Raw genomic sequence first — 14,322 nt, 5'->3', positions numbered from 1 at the left:
CATTTTCTTCCTTCTTTGAATCCCTGCTTGAACCCTTGACCTTGTCTCCTTGGACCAACACTATTTTTCTTCTTTGCATGAGCAAAGTAAGCAGAGGGTTCATTTCCATTTGAAGGCTTGTCTCCTCTTGAGTGCATCTAGCCAATAATTCATCGAAACTATGAATCATGTCATTGTTCAGAATGGTGATGTTAAACACATCCCATGCTCTTGAAAGACCCCCAAGTGCAATGAGAGTGAGCACCCTTTCAGTAATAACTTCTCCAATAGATAAAAGGTCATTCTTGATTTGTGTGATCCTCATGAAGTAGGATTAGATGGACTCCCCTTTATCCATCTTGATGTCTTTTAACTTGTTTTTGAGAAAAACCATTTGATTTGCATTGTTCACTTTGAATATCCCAACCAGCTTATCATACATCTCCTTAGATATTCCCAAATCAAAAATACGGCCAACCAAATGCTTTTGAAAGGAGTCTATGATAATTTTCATAGCTTTGAACTCACCTTTCTTATACTTCGTCTTCGCAGCAGTAGGTGCATTTGAAGGAGGCTCCACTACTTTTCCCTGCACATAGTCCATTGCCTCACGCTCTTCCAAAGTCAAGTCCAAAGTCATCGTCCATGCATGATAGTCAGATTTGTCGTTGAGCTTATCCTCAGTCTTTAAGTAAGATGTAGAAGTCATTGAGGCTTGACCCTGTCCAACAAACCTTTCTTTGTGATTGTTTTTCTCTCTCTTGCTTGGGCTTTGTCTTCACCTGGGCTCTAATACCATGTTAAATTTAGATAACAATGGTATGTTCTTTTCAATGTTCCTTTAGCAGCCCAATGACATTTTCCAATTTAACTTCCAATAGCAATCACATTAACCATAAATCATATTGACAATAAGTGTAGATAGAACATGAATAACAAAATGTAGAAGACAAGGCAAGACAAGAGAACACCAGATTTGGCGAATGCCAAGGGAAAACACCAAGATGGGGAAAACTCTTTGATCAACTCTTCTTATTATTATATCAAATGTTCAACAGACAGAGAGAGAGTACAATAAAGTCAAAATTGACTTGCCAAATGATAGTCAAAATAGCCCTATCAACATTGTAAATTTTTAGCAGCAGTCAACAACCCTTAACAAAAAGTCAACGCTGTTCAAAATAGCAGCAAATCATCCACAATGTAGCTCAGTCATACCCAATCAAACTCGGCCTCCTTAGATGGTCAAAGTCAACGCAAACCATGTTGGAAATAATACTAAGAGGGGGGTTGAATCAGTATTATCAAGTCAATTATTTCCTTTTTCAAATCCAGATCACATACACTACTTCAGTAAAAGAAAACCGCGTATATACGCAACTACGTATAAGGAAACCCGTGTATACCATGCAAACTTATAATTTACTTTATCTTACAGATGTTGATCATTAATCTGTGTATCAGAATCAAATAAACAGTAACCAGAAACAGTGAAACAGAGCAGAAGACAATCACACACAAGAACACAAGATATAAGGTGGAAACCCAATGTGGGTGAAAACCACCTACTGCAATTCGTCTCTATCTTCTTTTTAATTAAAAACTCCCTTTTACAATGATTCTGTACTGGTGCAGTCCTTTACCAATACGCAGGCTGCAACCTGCAGAGAGCTACAACCCTCTCTCGTTCTCCAGCTTCTCCTGGAAGGGAGCTACAACCCCCTTAGCTCTTGCACTAGCCAAGATACTAGTACGTAGGTGCTGGCCTACAGAAGGCTACAACCTTCTCTTTCTTCCAGGAACCACGTTTCATAAATTTTCAGACTGGATCCATGAACATCAATCAATCATCAAGAATTTCTACATCAAACAATCTCCTTTTCACCAATTAGAACTGAATCAAGTAGACACTTTTCTGACAGTTGTACCCAGAACACAGTAACAGTAACCACACACCAAATTTTGAACCCAGAACATTGCAGCAACAAACAGAAGCAACTAGAACACAACTCAACAGATGTACGCTGCTTCAATACTCAGAAACCTGCGTGCATATGCTTCTGTGTTTGGACCAACCTGCGTGCATATGCTTCTGTGTTTGGACCAACCTGCGTATACGCTGTTTTAATTCACAGAACCAGTGTGTATACGCGTCTTAGCTTCATTGAACTTGCGTACAGATCTATAAAGGATAATTCACTCTTTCAAACATTCAAACATTAGTTAACCCAGATTATCAGATTTATAGATCAAGCGTGCGCCACATATAACATATCAAAGTCATACAAAGATATTATTATTCAAGCCTTAAGATTATGACCCATCAATAGAACTTATCCTTCTCTTTGCGCTTAGGTTCCTCCTTTATTCAGATCCAGATCTGCACCATAACCCAATCACCAATATTTCAGATCTAGCACTTTATCAGATATTCAATAATTCAGATCATACTTTGCCAAATGATCTCCTTCCTCTTTTATAGTCTTAGGCCTTTCACAATACCATGGTCCAAAACCATAACAAAACAATACCATGGACCCAATACTTGGGATCAACACTTCTGACGAGATACCATGGCCCAAAACCATAGGTTCAATTACCAAGGACTAAATACCACGGACCAAAAAATAATTTCTCCAACATATACACGCTTTTCTTTGCGTGAAAGTGCGTGTATACGCATACGCACCTTTGTAACGTACAACTCGCGTATATACGCGTCTTCGTCTAGGTGAACCTGCATATATATATTTTCTTTCATTCTGAGAGCCTGAACTGAGAAATTGTCTCCAGAGTAAGTTGCCATCAAGAACAACACCTGTGCCATAGCTCCAAACCTGTGCCATAATGCCAACAATCTCCCCCTTTGGAATTGATGGCAACCCCAAGATCCTCAAAGTCATTCTCCCCCTTTGTCATCACGGGCAAAGAGTTGTGCTCCCCCTGAGTACATGCTGAGATCTCTGCTCTGCTGTGCTGACCATGCTCCCCCTAACTGCATGCGAGATCTGCAAAAAGATGTTCTTCAAAAAGTACCATGACTTATACATCATAAAAGACCTTCCTATCACCAAAAGACTATACATACATCCATCACCCAACCAAGTGGGGATCATCCATCCAACCAAGTGGGGATACATCAGAAATCACAACCAAGTATATTACATCATTCATCCCAGGCATAGTGGGGAAACCAAAATAGGCCGTTCCATGACCTTGACACCATAAAAGAGATACATGACATAGAGACGAAATATTTAGAGCAAGACCAATAACTGATATCAGCAGCATCTGTCAATCATTATTCAAATCAGCAACCATGTTTTCCTTCTGTTCTCCTTCTTCATTTGTTCCACCTGAGATCAACAGCTTTGAACCTGAACCAAGAGCTTCTAATGTAATGCTAATCAATGCATTATCAGAAATTTACCTGCTCCCCCTAAACCTGTGCCAGATGGTCTTTGTCAGACCCATATCAGACTTTCTTCAACCAGAGTTTGTCCCCACTGATTTCTTTCAAACTGCCATATACGCGACTGTCTCTGCATAAACCGGCGTATGTACGCGGATCCTCCTCAGGCAACTCGCGTACACCCATTTTTCTCTGAAACAGACAAGTTTCAACAGCAAGATGATGCATCAACTACTCCTAGCTTCTGTCTGAGGTATTCAAAAGTTTCCCTGGGCAGTGGTTTGGTGAGAATATCAGCAACTTGTTCCTTAGAGGGAACATACTCCAATTTGACCTTTTGTTCCAACACTTGTTCCCGGAGAAAATGATACTTGATCGGTATGTGCTTAGTCTTTGAATGCATGACAGGATTCTTTGAGATACTGATAGCACTTGTATTATCACATAAGATGGAGATAGGTGGAGTACAAATGATTTGAAAATCCTGCAAAGTTTGCATCATCCAAAGAAGTTGTGTGCAACAAGATGCGGCAGCCACATATTCTGCTTCAGCTGTGGATAAAGCAATTGAACTCTGTTTCTTGCTGAACCAAGATACTAATCTGGAACCCATAAAGAATGCACCACCACTTGTGCTTTTTCTATCATCCACGCTTCCAGCCCAATCTGCATCTGTATAAGCATGAAGAGTGAGATTTGTATCTCTTGGATACCACAGGCCATAGTTTTGAGTTCCTTGAAGATACTTGAAAATTCTCTTCACTACCTGAAGATGAGTTTCCTTAGGATTTGCCTGAAATCTTCCAACTATTCCCACTGCATGCATGATGTCTGGTCGGGTACCTGTCAAATAAAGCAGACTTCCAATCATGGATCTATAGGTTGGTTGATGCACTGCTGCTGATTCATCATTTGCACTGAGGCTGCATCCTGTAACCATAGGGGTACATACTGGTTTCGAATCTTCCATGCCATATTTCTTCAAGATCTGCTTGAGGTACTTGGTTTGAGATAAAAAGATACCGCCTTCATTTTGTTGGATTTGTAGACCAAGAAAATACGTCAGCTCTCCAAGCAATGACATTTCGAATTCTTTTTGCATCACCAAGGCAAAGTTTTGACTCATAGCTTCTTCATTGCTGCCAAAGATAATATCATCTACATATACAACAAGTATTAGCAATTTGTCATTTTCAATTTTTATATAAAGATTGCTATCTGCTGATCCTTTTGAAAAACCTTGTTGATGAAGATATTTATCCAAACGATAGTACCAAGCCCTTGGAGCCTATTTAAGACCATAGAGAGCTTTTTTCAGTCTACATACAAGATTTGGATCATTTCCAAGGATTAAACCATCTGGTTGCTCTATGTACACTTCTTCTTCTAAGTCTCCATTCAGAAAGGTTGATTTCACGTCCATTTGAAATAGTTTGAACTTCTGAAAGCTAGAGAGAGCAAGGAACATTCTGATGGCCTCAAGTCTAGCAACGGGAGCAAATGTTTCTTCAAAATCTATTCCTTCTTGTTGAGCATACCCTTTACAAACAAGTCTGGCCTTGTTTCTAATTACTACCCCATTTTCATTCAACTTGTTTTTAAAGATCCATTTTGTCCCTATGACATTCTTATCTTTTGGTCTAGGAACCAACTCCCAAGTGTTATTCTTTTCGATCTGCTCAAGTTCTTCATCCATTGCCTTGACCCAGCATTCATCTTTGCATGCCTCTTTTACATTTTGTGGTTCAGTGGAGGAGAGCAATGCCAAATAGCTTGAGGCTTCTGCAATTGTTCTTCTTGTTTGTATACCTGCCTCTTTCTGCCCCAAAATTTGAGATTCTGGATGATTCTTCTGAACGTACCTGGATGGAGTCTTATCTTCTATCCTTATATGTTCTTCTGGTGCCTCTTGAGCTTCTTCTTCATCATAAATCTGATTTGATGTTGAAGGATAGTCCTCATCATCTTCGAAATCTTCGGAATTCACTTGCCTAGGAATGTTTCCTTCTTCATCAATCACTACATCAATGCTGTCAACAATTCTTCCAAGTCTTTTGTTGTAACACTTATATGCTTTGCTATGGGGAGAATAACCAAGGAGAATGCCTTCATCTGCTCTAGGTTCAAACTTGCCAAGATTTTCATCATTATTTTTGATATAGCATTTGCTTCCAAAAATTTTGAAATATTTTACTGAAGGAGCCTCACCATACCAGAGCTCATGAGGAGTTTGAGTGCTGTTCACCCGGACATTTGTCTTGTTGAGAATAACAACTGCAGCAAATGCGGCTTCTCCCCAGAAGGTTGCGAGAGTTCCAGACTCATCAAGCATAGCACGAGCCATTTGTTGAACCGTTCTGTTCATCCTTTCCACTACTCCATTTTGCTGAGGAGTCCTAGCTATAGAGAATTCCCTTCTTATTCCATGTTCTTCACAAAAATCGAAAAATTCATTCAAGGTAAGTTCTCCTCCTCTATCAGACCTGAGGCATTTGATTCTGTGATCTAATTCGTTCTCCACTAAGGCTTTGCATGATTTGAACTTTTCAAAGGCTTCGTCTTTGTGCTTCATAAGTCCTATCCAACACATTCTAGAAAATCATCAATGAATAATATAAAGTATTCTTCTCCTCGGGGTGACTTTTTCCTAGATGGACCACATACATCAGTATGGACAAGTTCAAGTGCCCTGCTAGCTGATCCTTCCTTCTCAGGGAAGTTAGTTCTGGTTTGCTTACCAAACTGACACGATTTGCATATTGTATTATTTAGAATTTTGATGTTTGGAAGACCACGAACTGCCTAGTATTTGCATGCTTTCCTTATCTGTGAGAAGCTAAGATGCCCCAATCTTTTGTGCCATAGCCAGTGTTCATCATTCTTGCTTAGATAGCATTGATGTTGTCCTTTTTTGAATATGTATAAATTATTTGGAGTTCTTACACCTTTGATCATTGTTTCTTCTGTATCAAGATCACGAACACTACATCCATTTGATCGAAATATTACCTCAGTTCCTTGATCACACATCTGACTGACACTTAATAGATTATGCTTTAAGCCATCAACATACATGACATTTCCAGCTTTGACCCTTTCTTTCAACTGAACAGAACCTTTACCTTTTATGAGAGCAGGGGTGTCATTTCCAAAAGAGACCTTCTTCTCCTTCTCTAAGGCACTATATGACTGAAGTTTTTCTTTATCACCTGTCATATGTTTCGAACATCCACTGTCGATGTACCATTGATTTTCCTGCCCTTCCGCATATAAGGCTATACCACATCTTTCTGGTTGTGATTCTTTTATTCTCCATGTTTTGGCACTTGAGGCTTGCTCCTTTTGAGTTGTTTGCCGAAACCTGCTCCTGCATTCAGAATCTTCATGACCGAAATTGTTACAAATAGAACATTCTACTTCATTTTCAAGAGCAGAGAAGTTATTGTAGGTCCTTTTCATGATCCCAGTCATACTCCTCTGTTTATGAGCTTCTCTAGTCATGATTGTCTTATAGGCAACACATTGAGCTGCTTTGTGACCAAAGTTATGACAAGAGAAACATTGGCCATTGAAGAAACTCCTGTGATTATCAAATCTACCAGCCAAATGATTATAGTTCCTATTGACATCCATTCTTGAGGCAAATTGAGAAGATTTTACCTGTGGCTAGTTGTAGCTTCTGTCCATTCTAAAAGTAGATTGCCCCCGATTTATCTGGTAGTCTTTGTTCACTCTTGAGGTGAATTGTCCCTGATTTACCTGGTGATTTCTATTTGGCCTTTGTTCACTTCTTGCTGCATCAAGATAACTTTTGGAGGTAGATGGTTCCTGCGCTTGAGTTGTTTCTTCATTATATCCCAGACCTGTCTTGATTAGTGGAGAACGTTGAACTTTGATAATCTCATCTAATGTTTCAGATCCTTTAACAAATCTAAGATTAAGAGCTTTAGATTTCTCAATCTCTTTTCTAAGCCCCACAATTTCACATTCTAACTTTTCATGATGTTTTTCCCTTTCAGCCAGTTGGAATTGCAGAGTATCAATAATCATATTTTTCTCTTCTAAACAAATTTTGAGTTTAGAAATCTCTTCATAAAGACCTTCTTCATCTATAGCATCCATGAAATTTTCATCTTCAAAAGCCATTAAAAGTCTATATTTATTACCTTGTTCATCTTCATCACTATTTGAAAGTCCATCACTGTCTTCATGAGTGTAATAGCTTTTCTTATTTACATTCTGCTTCTTGTTCCATCTAACAGGTTCCTTACCCTTGTCAAGCTTATCTTTATGAGGACATTTGGCAGCATAGTGACCGACTCTTCCACAAGCAAAGCATTTGAAAGGTAACTTACCTCTGAATCTTCCAGCACCCTGTTGAAGGTTCTTGACAAAATTTGATTCTTCCTCTTCTTCTGACATATGTCCTGACTCATAGTAATCTCCTTTGCCTGAAGCCTTGAAAGCAGCTTCTCTCCTGTCTGATGGTCCTCCTTTCCTCATTTCATAAGCAGTCAAAATTTCGTGCAGCTGTGACATGGTAAGATTTCGTAGATTCTCATTTTCTTCTATTGCAGAAACTTTAGATTCAAACCTAGGGGACCAAGATCTTAGAACCTTTTCAACCACAACAGCCTCTTTTATTTCTTCACCCAAGTTTTTCATACAATTAACAATCTCATCTACACGAAGGAAATAGTTAGCCACACTTTCATCATTGTGCATTCTGAGATTTTCATACTGAATTCTAAGGGTTTGAAGTTTTGCTCGTTTTACCTGTTCATCTCCTTCATAGCTCAGAACAATCTTGTCCCATATTTCTGTCGCGGATTTATACTGCATAACCTTGACAAATTCTGATTGAGATAGACATCCTAATAGAGTATTGACAGCCTTTGCATTTGTTTCATATTGCTTCTTACCAACCGAATCTATAGGAGTTGTGGATGGGAAAGTGTACCCTGTATCTATGATATCCCAGACTTCTGTACCAAGAGATTGAAGATAGGCTGACTCTTACCTTCCAATAGACGAAGTTGGTCCCATAAAAAATTGGTGGCCTGATAGATGCTTCTCCCTCGTAGTTGCTCATGATGATGGATCTTCCTTCAAACGATAAAGCTTCTTCAAAAGGACCTATTCCGATACCAATTGTTGGAAATAATACTAAGAGGGGGGGGTGAATCAGTATTATCAAGTCAATTATTTCGATTTTCAAATCCAGATCATATACGCTACTACGTATAAGGAAACCCGCGTATACCATGCAAACTTATAATTTACTTTATCTTAAAGAAGTTGATCATTAAACTGATATCAGAATCAAATAAACAGTAACCAGAAACAGTGAAACAGCGCAGAAGACAATCACACACAATAACACAAGATATAAGGTGGAAACCCAATGTGGGTGAAAACCACCTACTGCAATTCGTCTCTATCTTCTTTTTAATTAGAAACTTCCTTTTACAATGATTTTGTATTGGTGCAATCCTTTACCAGTACGCAGGCTGCGACATGCAGAGAGCTACAACCCTCTCTCGTTCTCCAGCTTCTCCTGGAAGGGAGTTGCAACCCCCTTAGCTCTTGCACTAGCCAAGATACTAGTACGTAGGTGCTGGCCTACAGAAGGCTACAACCTTCTCTTTCTTCCAGGGACCACGTTTCATAAATTTTCAGACTGGATCCATGAACATCAATCAATCATCAAGAATTTCTGCATCAAACAATCTCCTTTTCACCAATTAGAACTTAATCAAGTAGACACTTTTCTGACAGCTATACCTAGAACACAGTAACAGTAACCACACACCAAATTCTGAACCCAGAACACTGCAGCAACAAACAAAAGCAACTAGAACACAACTCAATAGATGTACGCTGCTTCAATACCTAGAAACCTGCGTGCATACGCTTCTGTGTTTGGACCAACCTGCGTATACGCTATTTTAATTCAAAGAACCAGCGTGTATACGCGCTTTAGCTTCACTAAACCTGCGTACAGATCTATAAAGAATAATTCACTCTTTCAAACATTCAGACATTAGTTAACCCAGATTATCAAATTTATAGATCAAGCGTGTGCCACATATAACATATCAAAGTCATACAAAGATATTATTATTCAAGCCTTAAGATTATGACCCATCAATAGAACTTATCCTTCTCTTTGCGCAGGTTCCTCCTTTATTCAGATCCAGATCTGCACCATAACCCAATAACCAATATTTCAGATCTAGCACTTTATCAGATATTCAATAATTCAGATCATACTTTGCCAAATGATCTCCTTCCTCTTTTATAGTCTGAAGTCTTTCACAATACCATGGTCCAAAACCATAACAAAACAATACCATAGACCCAATACTTGGGATCAACACTTCTGACGAGATACCATGGCCCAAAACCATAGGTTCAATTACCAAGGACTAAATACCACGGACCAAAAAATAAGTTCTCCAACATATACGCGCTTTTCTTTGCGTGAAAGTGCGTGTATACGCATACGCGCCTTTGTAATGTATAATTCGCGTATATACGCGTCTTCGTCTAGGTGAACCTGCGTATATATATTTTCCTTCATTTTGAGAGCCTGAACTGAGAGATTGTCACCAAAGTGAATTGCCATCAAGGACAACACCTGTGCCATAGCTCCAAACTTGTGCCATAATGCCAACAAACCAGTCATGAAAACAACAATCAAACTTGGTCAAATCTTGTGGTCAACTTTGCGGTCAACCCTGGTCAAAGTGCTCAAAATACCTCAATTTTTGTGCCAATAGATGTAGCGCTCCAAAACCAAAATTTTGACCCAAAAATCGTAGTCAAACTTGGTCAAATACCCCTTCATCAACATTGGTCGAACCCTGCAATAGTATTGTAATTCATACTCTTTTCTAGCCACAGGTGAGAAGCATTTAACTACCCAATAGTTGTACGAACCAATTAGATTAGCAGAGAGAAGAATGTGTGAGAGATGATGCCAAATGAGGTGAGAGGTCACTTGTTTTTATACAAGTCGTTGAGGGCGAAGTGACACATCCATTTGGTTTCATGAGCCTACATGATGATGTGGCTGCCCTGAACAATTTGCACATGTGTGGGCATAAATTCAAAAACACACTTCTGCTCATCCAAATTAGATGATCTGTATATCAATTGGGGTCCTCTCGAAAAGAGGAAATTAATGCAATCATCATCTCCATCAAATGAGTTGTCCCAAGGTGGAATTTGGCCCTAGTTTCCACTTTTAACACAATCCCAGCGAAAACCTTATGCAAGCACACCATCAACAAGGCCCTCCAAGCATCACCCTCGCTCTCAAATTGGGCTTATGATCACCATGATCATTATCGCCATGAGCCAATGTGTATTAAGGAAGTAAGAAGCTCATTGATAGCAACAATGCAAGGAAAACCCATTTGGACTTTGGAAAAAGGCTTGAGAGCAGCTATGGCAATATTAATAACTCAAAAATTGGAGGAATGCAAGTGCAGATAGGGTTTGTGGAGCATGCTAAGCAAACAAACAAGCTCAAACTAGCACAAAGATTAATTGTCCGACCAGAGAATAACAGGCAAAGTAACGCCCATGATGGCAAGTGTGAAGAATCTTACAGCGCACAGTGAAGTCAGGTAAGGGAAATAGTCATTCACAGCTCCCAGTGTAGCATTACTCTCATAACACACAACCTTTCTACATTTGCAGGGGTAGGTCTGAGCAGCAGAAGAGATGGCAAATGCAAGCAGAGCTGACAGGCTTTGAAAACACCCAAGTTCGACTTGCTCTGATACCATTGTTGGAATGAGCAACCAAAATGAATGATAAGTGTAAATTACTTTATTATTCTCAAAGATTTTACATATAAAATCCATTGTGTGACCGTTGGATTCATCTTCCAAGGTGTTTTGGACTCCCCTTGATGGTTCACCTTCCACACCATAACCTTTCGCAGATTAGGTGTCCAACATCTCGCTACACTTTTCAACAAAGAGAACCAGCGAGGACCTTCTTTGAGGGATTGAAGAAGACTCCCCTAACTTGTTACTTAACACAATTCCCTTTTGTGTCTCATTTGTAGGCCATCCCAGCCTTGCTCCATTGCTAATAAACATTTTTCCTCCCATTTACTTTGTGTCTTTTATGTGTTTGTTTATTTGCATGTTAATTCTTTCACATTTGAATTCTGCAAGTTATGTTTATGTCATATTCTAACCATTAGTCATCTCCATTACGTTGCATGGATGCAGCTAGCTCTACAACACTTGGAATTTTGCTCAACCTCCTAATTGATCCCATGAAACAAGCATTTTTGAAATATTTCTAAATATCACTAATAATAATAACCTACTTTTAAGGTCACAGCCTAACCAGACACCAAATTGATATATGTGAACCCCTTGTTTGTGGGACAAGGGACCCTCTCTACACAGCAATTTGACTGCTTAACTCTGCAGAGCTATATACACCCTATCCCCCTCTGTATCCAAACCTGTGACCTCCTAAGGGAAAATCACACTCTTACCATTAGGCCCACTCAAATTGTCATCTCCTGAAGCCGACTTAGACCACTGATTTCCTTGGGGATAGGTTTCCACTCAAATTCATCAAAAGTACAAGAGATTGTAAAGAGTTTGACAACCACTGCTGTTAAATCCAATTCAGGGATAGGCAATGGGAACAATATGGACAGTGTGATTCCTTGCCACTTGCTAGCTTCCATGTGGTATTGGCCTTGAATTCGGAAGTGGTTTAGAAAACAACTGGTAAAAGCAGACACGTTGCATCGAATGCTTCTAAGGCCTCCACGGACTGCAGTGGAACAGTTATCGACATATCACTCCACCTCCATGAGATTCTTAAGCCGAAAGATCTATCCCCTGGGCTTCAACATTATCTGTCGCTTGGAGCTCTATCGACCTTAGCGCATAGCTTCTGGCATGCGATAACACTTGTATCTATGAGACAACCGTATCAAGCTTGAAGGACAATGAAAACAATACTACTCATCACACATAGTCGGCTCCCTGAGGCAATTTTGCATTTTTTGGGCCTAATAGAATACCACCTCTGGTGAATGTATATAGCACAGCTCCGGTGAATTCCTTCAGCAGGGAAATTTAGTGGAGGACCACTTTACAATGAGGTACAAGATTCCAAGCTCCGCATAATCCATTGTCTTAGTACTGTCTTGCAAGGAATGTTGTTTTCCAAGTTCAGTATCGCGGCCATTGCTGGTAGACGATGATGGAAGGAGGAATGGAAAGGACAGATTACCTGCAATATATCAATGCGTTGGATTGAGTGATCATAAATTCAATTGATGGGCAATTCTCCTTTATACAGGTAAGCATTACAGAGTTTTCTATGTATAATCGGACACTCCATAAAAATCTGCCGTAAGTGGGAACTCTGAGCAGCACTGGTCTCTCGCTATTACTGTTTACTAAGACAAAACAAAATAGCGACGAGTCAAGCAATCAGAATTTGGCAAAGCAAAGGGTCTGGGGAGCTGGATAGGTCACGAGGTCAAGTCACGTAGTATGACAGTCATTGTAACCCTTATTTATCACTCAAAGCTCTGAAATGATGAATAATTTTATCATAAACACAAAGAATATCCAAACACAAGTGGGAGTGCAACTGAACTGATTTTATAGCAACCAAAACGCCTTAAGAGAGGGGTCCAGCTGTTACCTGATTATATAGCAACCAAAACACCTTATCACCGCGGGTTTCTCAGGAGCCCTATGACGCCCAAACGGTTGCAGAACTTTCCTCTGTGCAACTGGAGGAGTTGTTCAGGAACCTATTAACCTGATTGGAAGATTGGAAGAGTTCAAGACCTGTTAACCCTGATCGGAAGAGCCAGCAGTACAAGCAGGAGTGAAAGAGGTAACCCAAATCCAGAGCAAGCAGCTCGAGCGAGCTAGATCACCAAAGCGAGGGAGCTGGCGGTGCTCGAATCTTACAGACAAAGGTTTGATCAGATGGCCCCGCCGGGGGTTTATAACGTATTTATAGTCAACCGAAGTACTCATCTTACTATTGGTATTCGAAAATATTTGTATTTTTATTAAGATAAATAGATTATAGAAATACAAATATATACCTACTTAAGTTGTGTTTTATGTTTATATATTAATTTAATATTTTATTTAATCATAGTTTTAAATTTAAATTATTATTTTTTATTAAGATAAATAGATTATAGAAATACAAATATATACAAGTTGTGTCTTATGTTTTTATATTAATTTAATATTTTATTTAGTAGTAGTAGTGAAAAAATGTGTTTATGGGTTTTGAATATATATGATCGGGTGTTCTGTTAAGGCACTCCTTGTTGTGAAGTTACTAATTCAACTCCCTGCCCCAATTGGGGTGATATATTGAACATGATGAAGATGTAGTCCCACCAAGAAATAAGTAAATAGATTAAGAGTTTTATTATACAAAAAGTTATAAGGTAACGTTCATTAAAACAAATCCTTTAAACATCTCTTAAATGATGATGTAAGAACCCCCTTGTTGATTTTCCATGTAAATAAAATAAGACCAAGGTCATGGGACACGTATTCCAAGCTAAATGGTGGAAAAATGTTGTGGGCATCACTTGTGGTTTAATAATGGCTATGGAAATTGGAAAATACATCGACAAAGGCAAAAAGTCAATAAATGGCATTTAATTCTGAGAAATAAAGGAAAATAGGAGAAAATAAAGGTGAAGAGACAAATATGCATACAAGGGAAATTAGAGAGAAAGTGAAGGAAAATGAAAGACAAAGGAAAAAGGAAAGGAAGAGACTATACTTCAATGATAAAAATGCATTAGATAAACAATTCACAACTTTTTGCCCAGCTTTTGATCAGGTGTAGCAAAGGAGAGAGAACAAGCACTTGGACAAGCAAGCAATGGAAAGCAAAGGAGT

At 39.1% G+C, this 14,322-nt stretch overlaps 1 protein-coding gene across 2 annotated transcripts in view; it reads right to left on the bottom strand.

The window, feature by feature from the left end:
• LOC149171438 (monothiol glutaredoxin-S15, mitochondrial-like) overlaps positions 1-13,396 on the bottom strand; it is a 115,210-nt gene extending 101,814 nt beyond the window's left edge. Inside the window, exons 1-2 of one of the 2 annotated variants that reach the window (XM_089424084.1) lie at positions 13,088-13,396; positions 12,459-12,667 (exon numbers count right to left, since the gene is read on the bottom strand). The gene's annotated coding sequence lies outside the window, so the exon portion shown is untranslated. The remainder of the gene's footprint in view (positions 1-12,458; positions 12,668-13,087) is intronic. The other variant, XM_089424082.1, reaches the window with a different exon arrangement.
• Positions 13,397-14,322: the final 926 nt, after the last annotated feature.

The sequence above is a fragment of the Pinus tabuliformis genome, chromosome 4_2 (assembly GCF_031772625.1).
Source record: "Pinus tabuliformis cultivar Carrire ecotype Pingquan chromosome 4_2, CPIR1, whole genome shotgun sequence".
In the NCBI taxonomy this organism is placed as follows: Eukaryota; Viridiplantae; Streptophyta; class Pinopsida; order Pinales; family Pinaceae; genus Pinus; species Pinus tabuliformis.
This window is presented reverse-complemented; position numbering and strand designations above follow the sequence as displayed.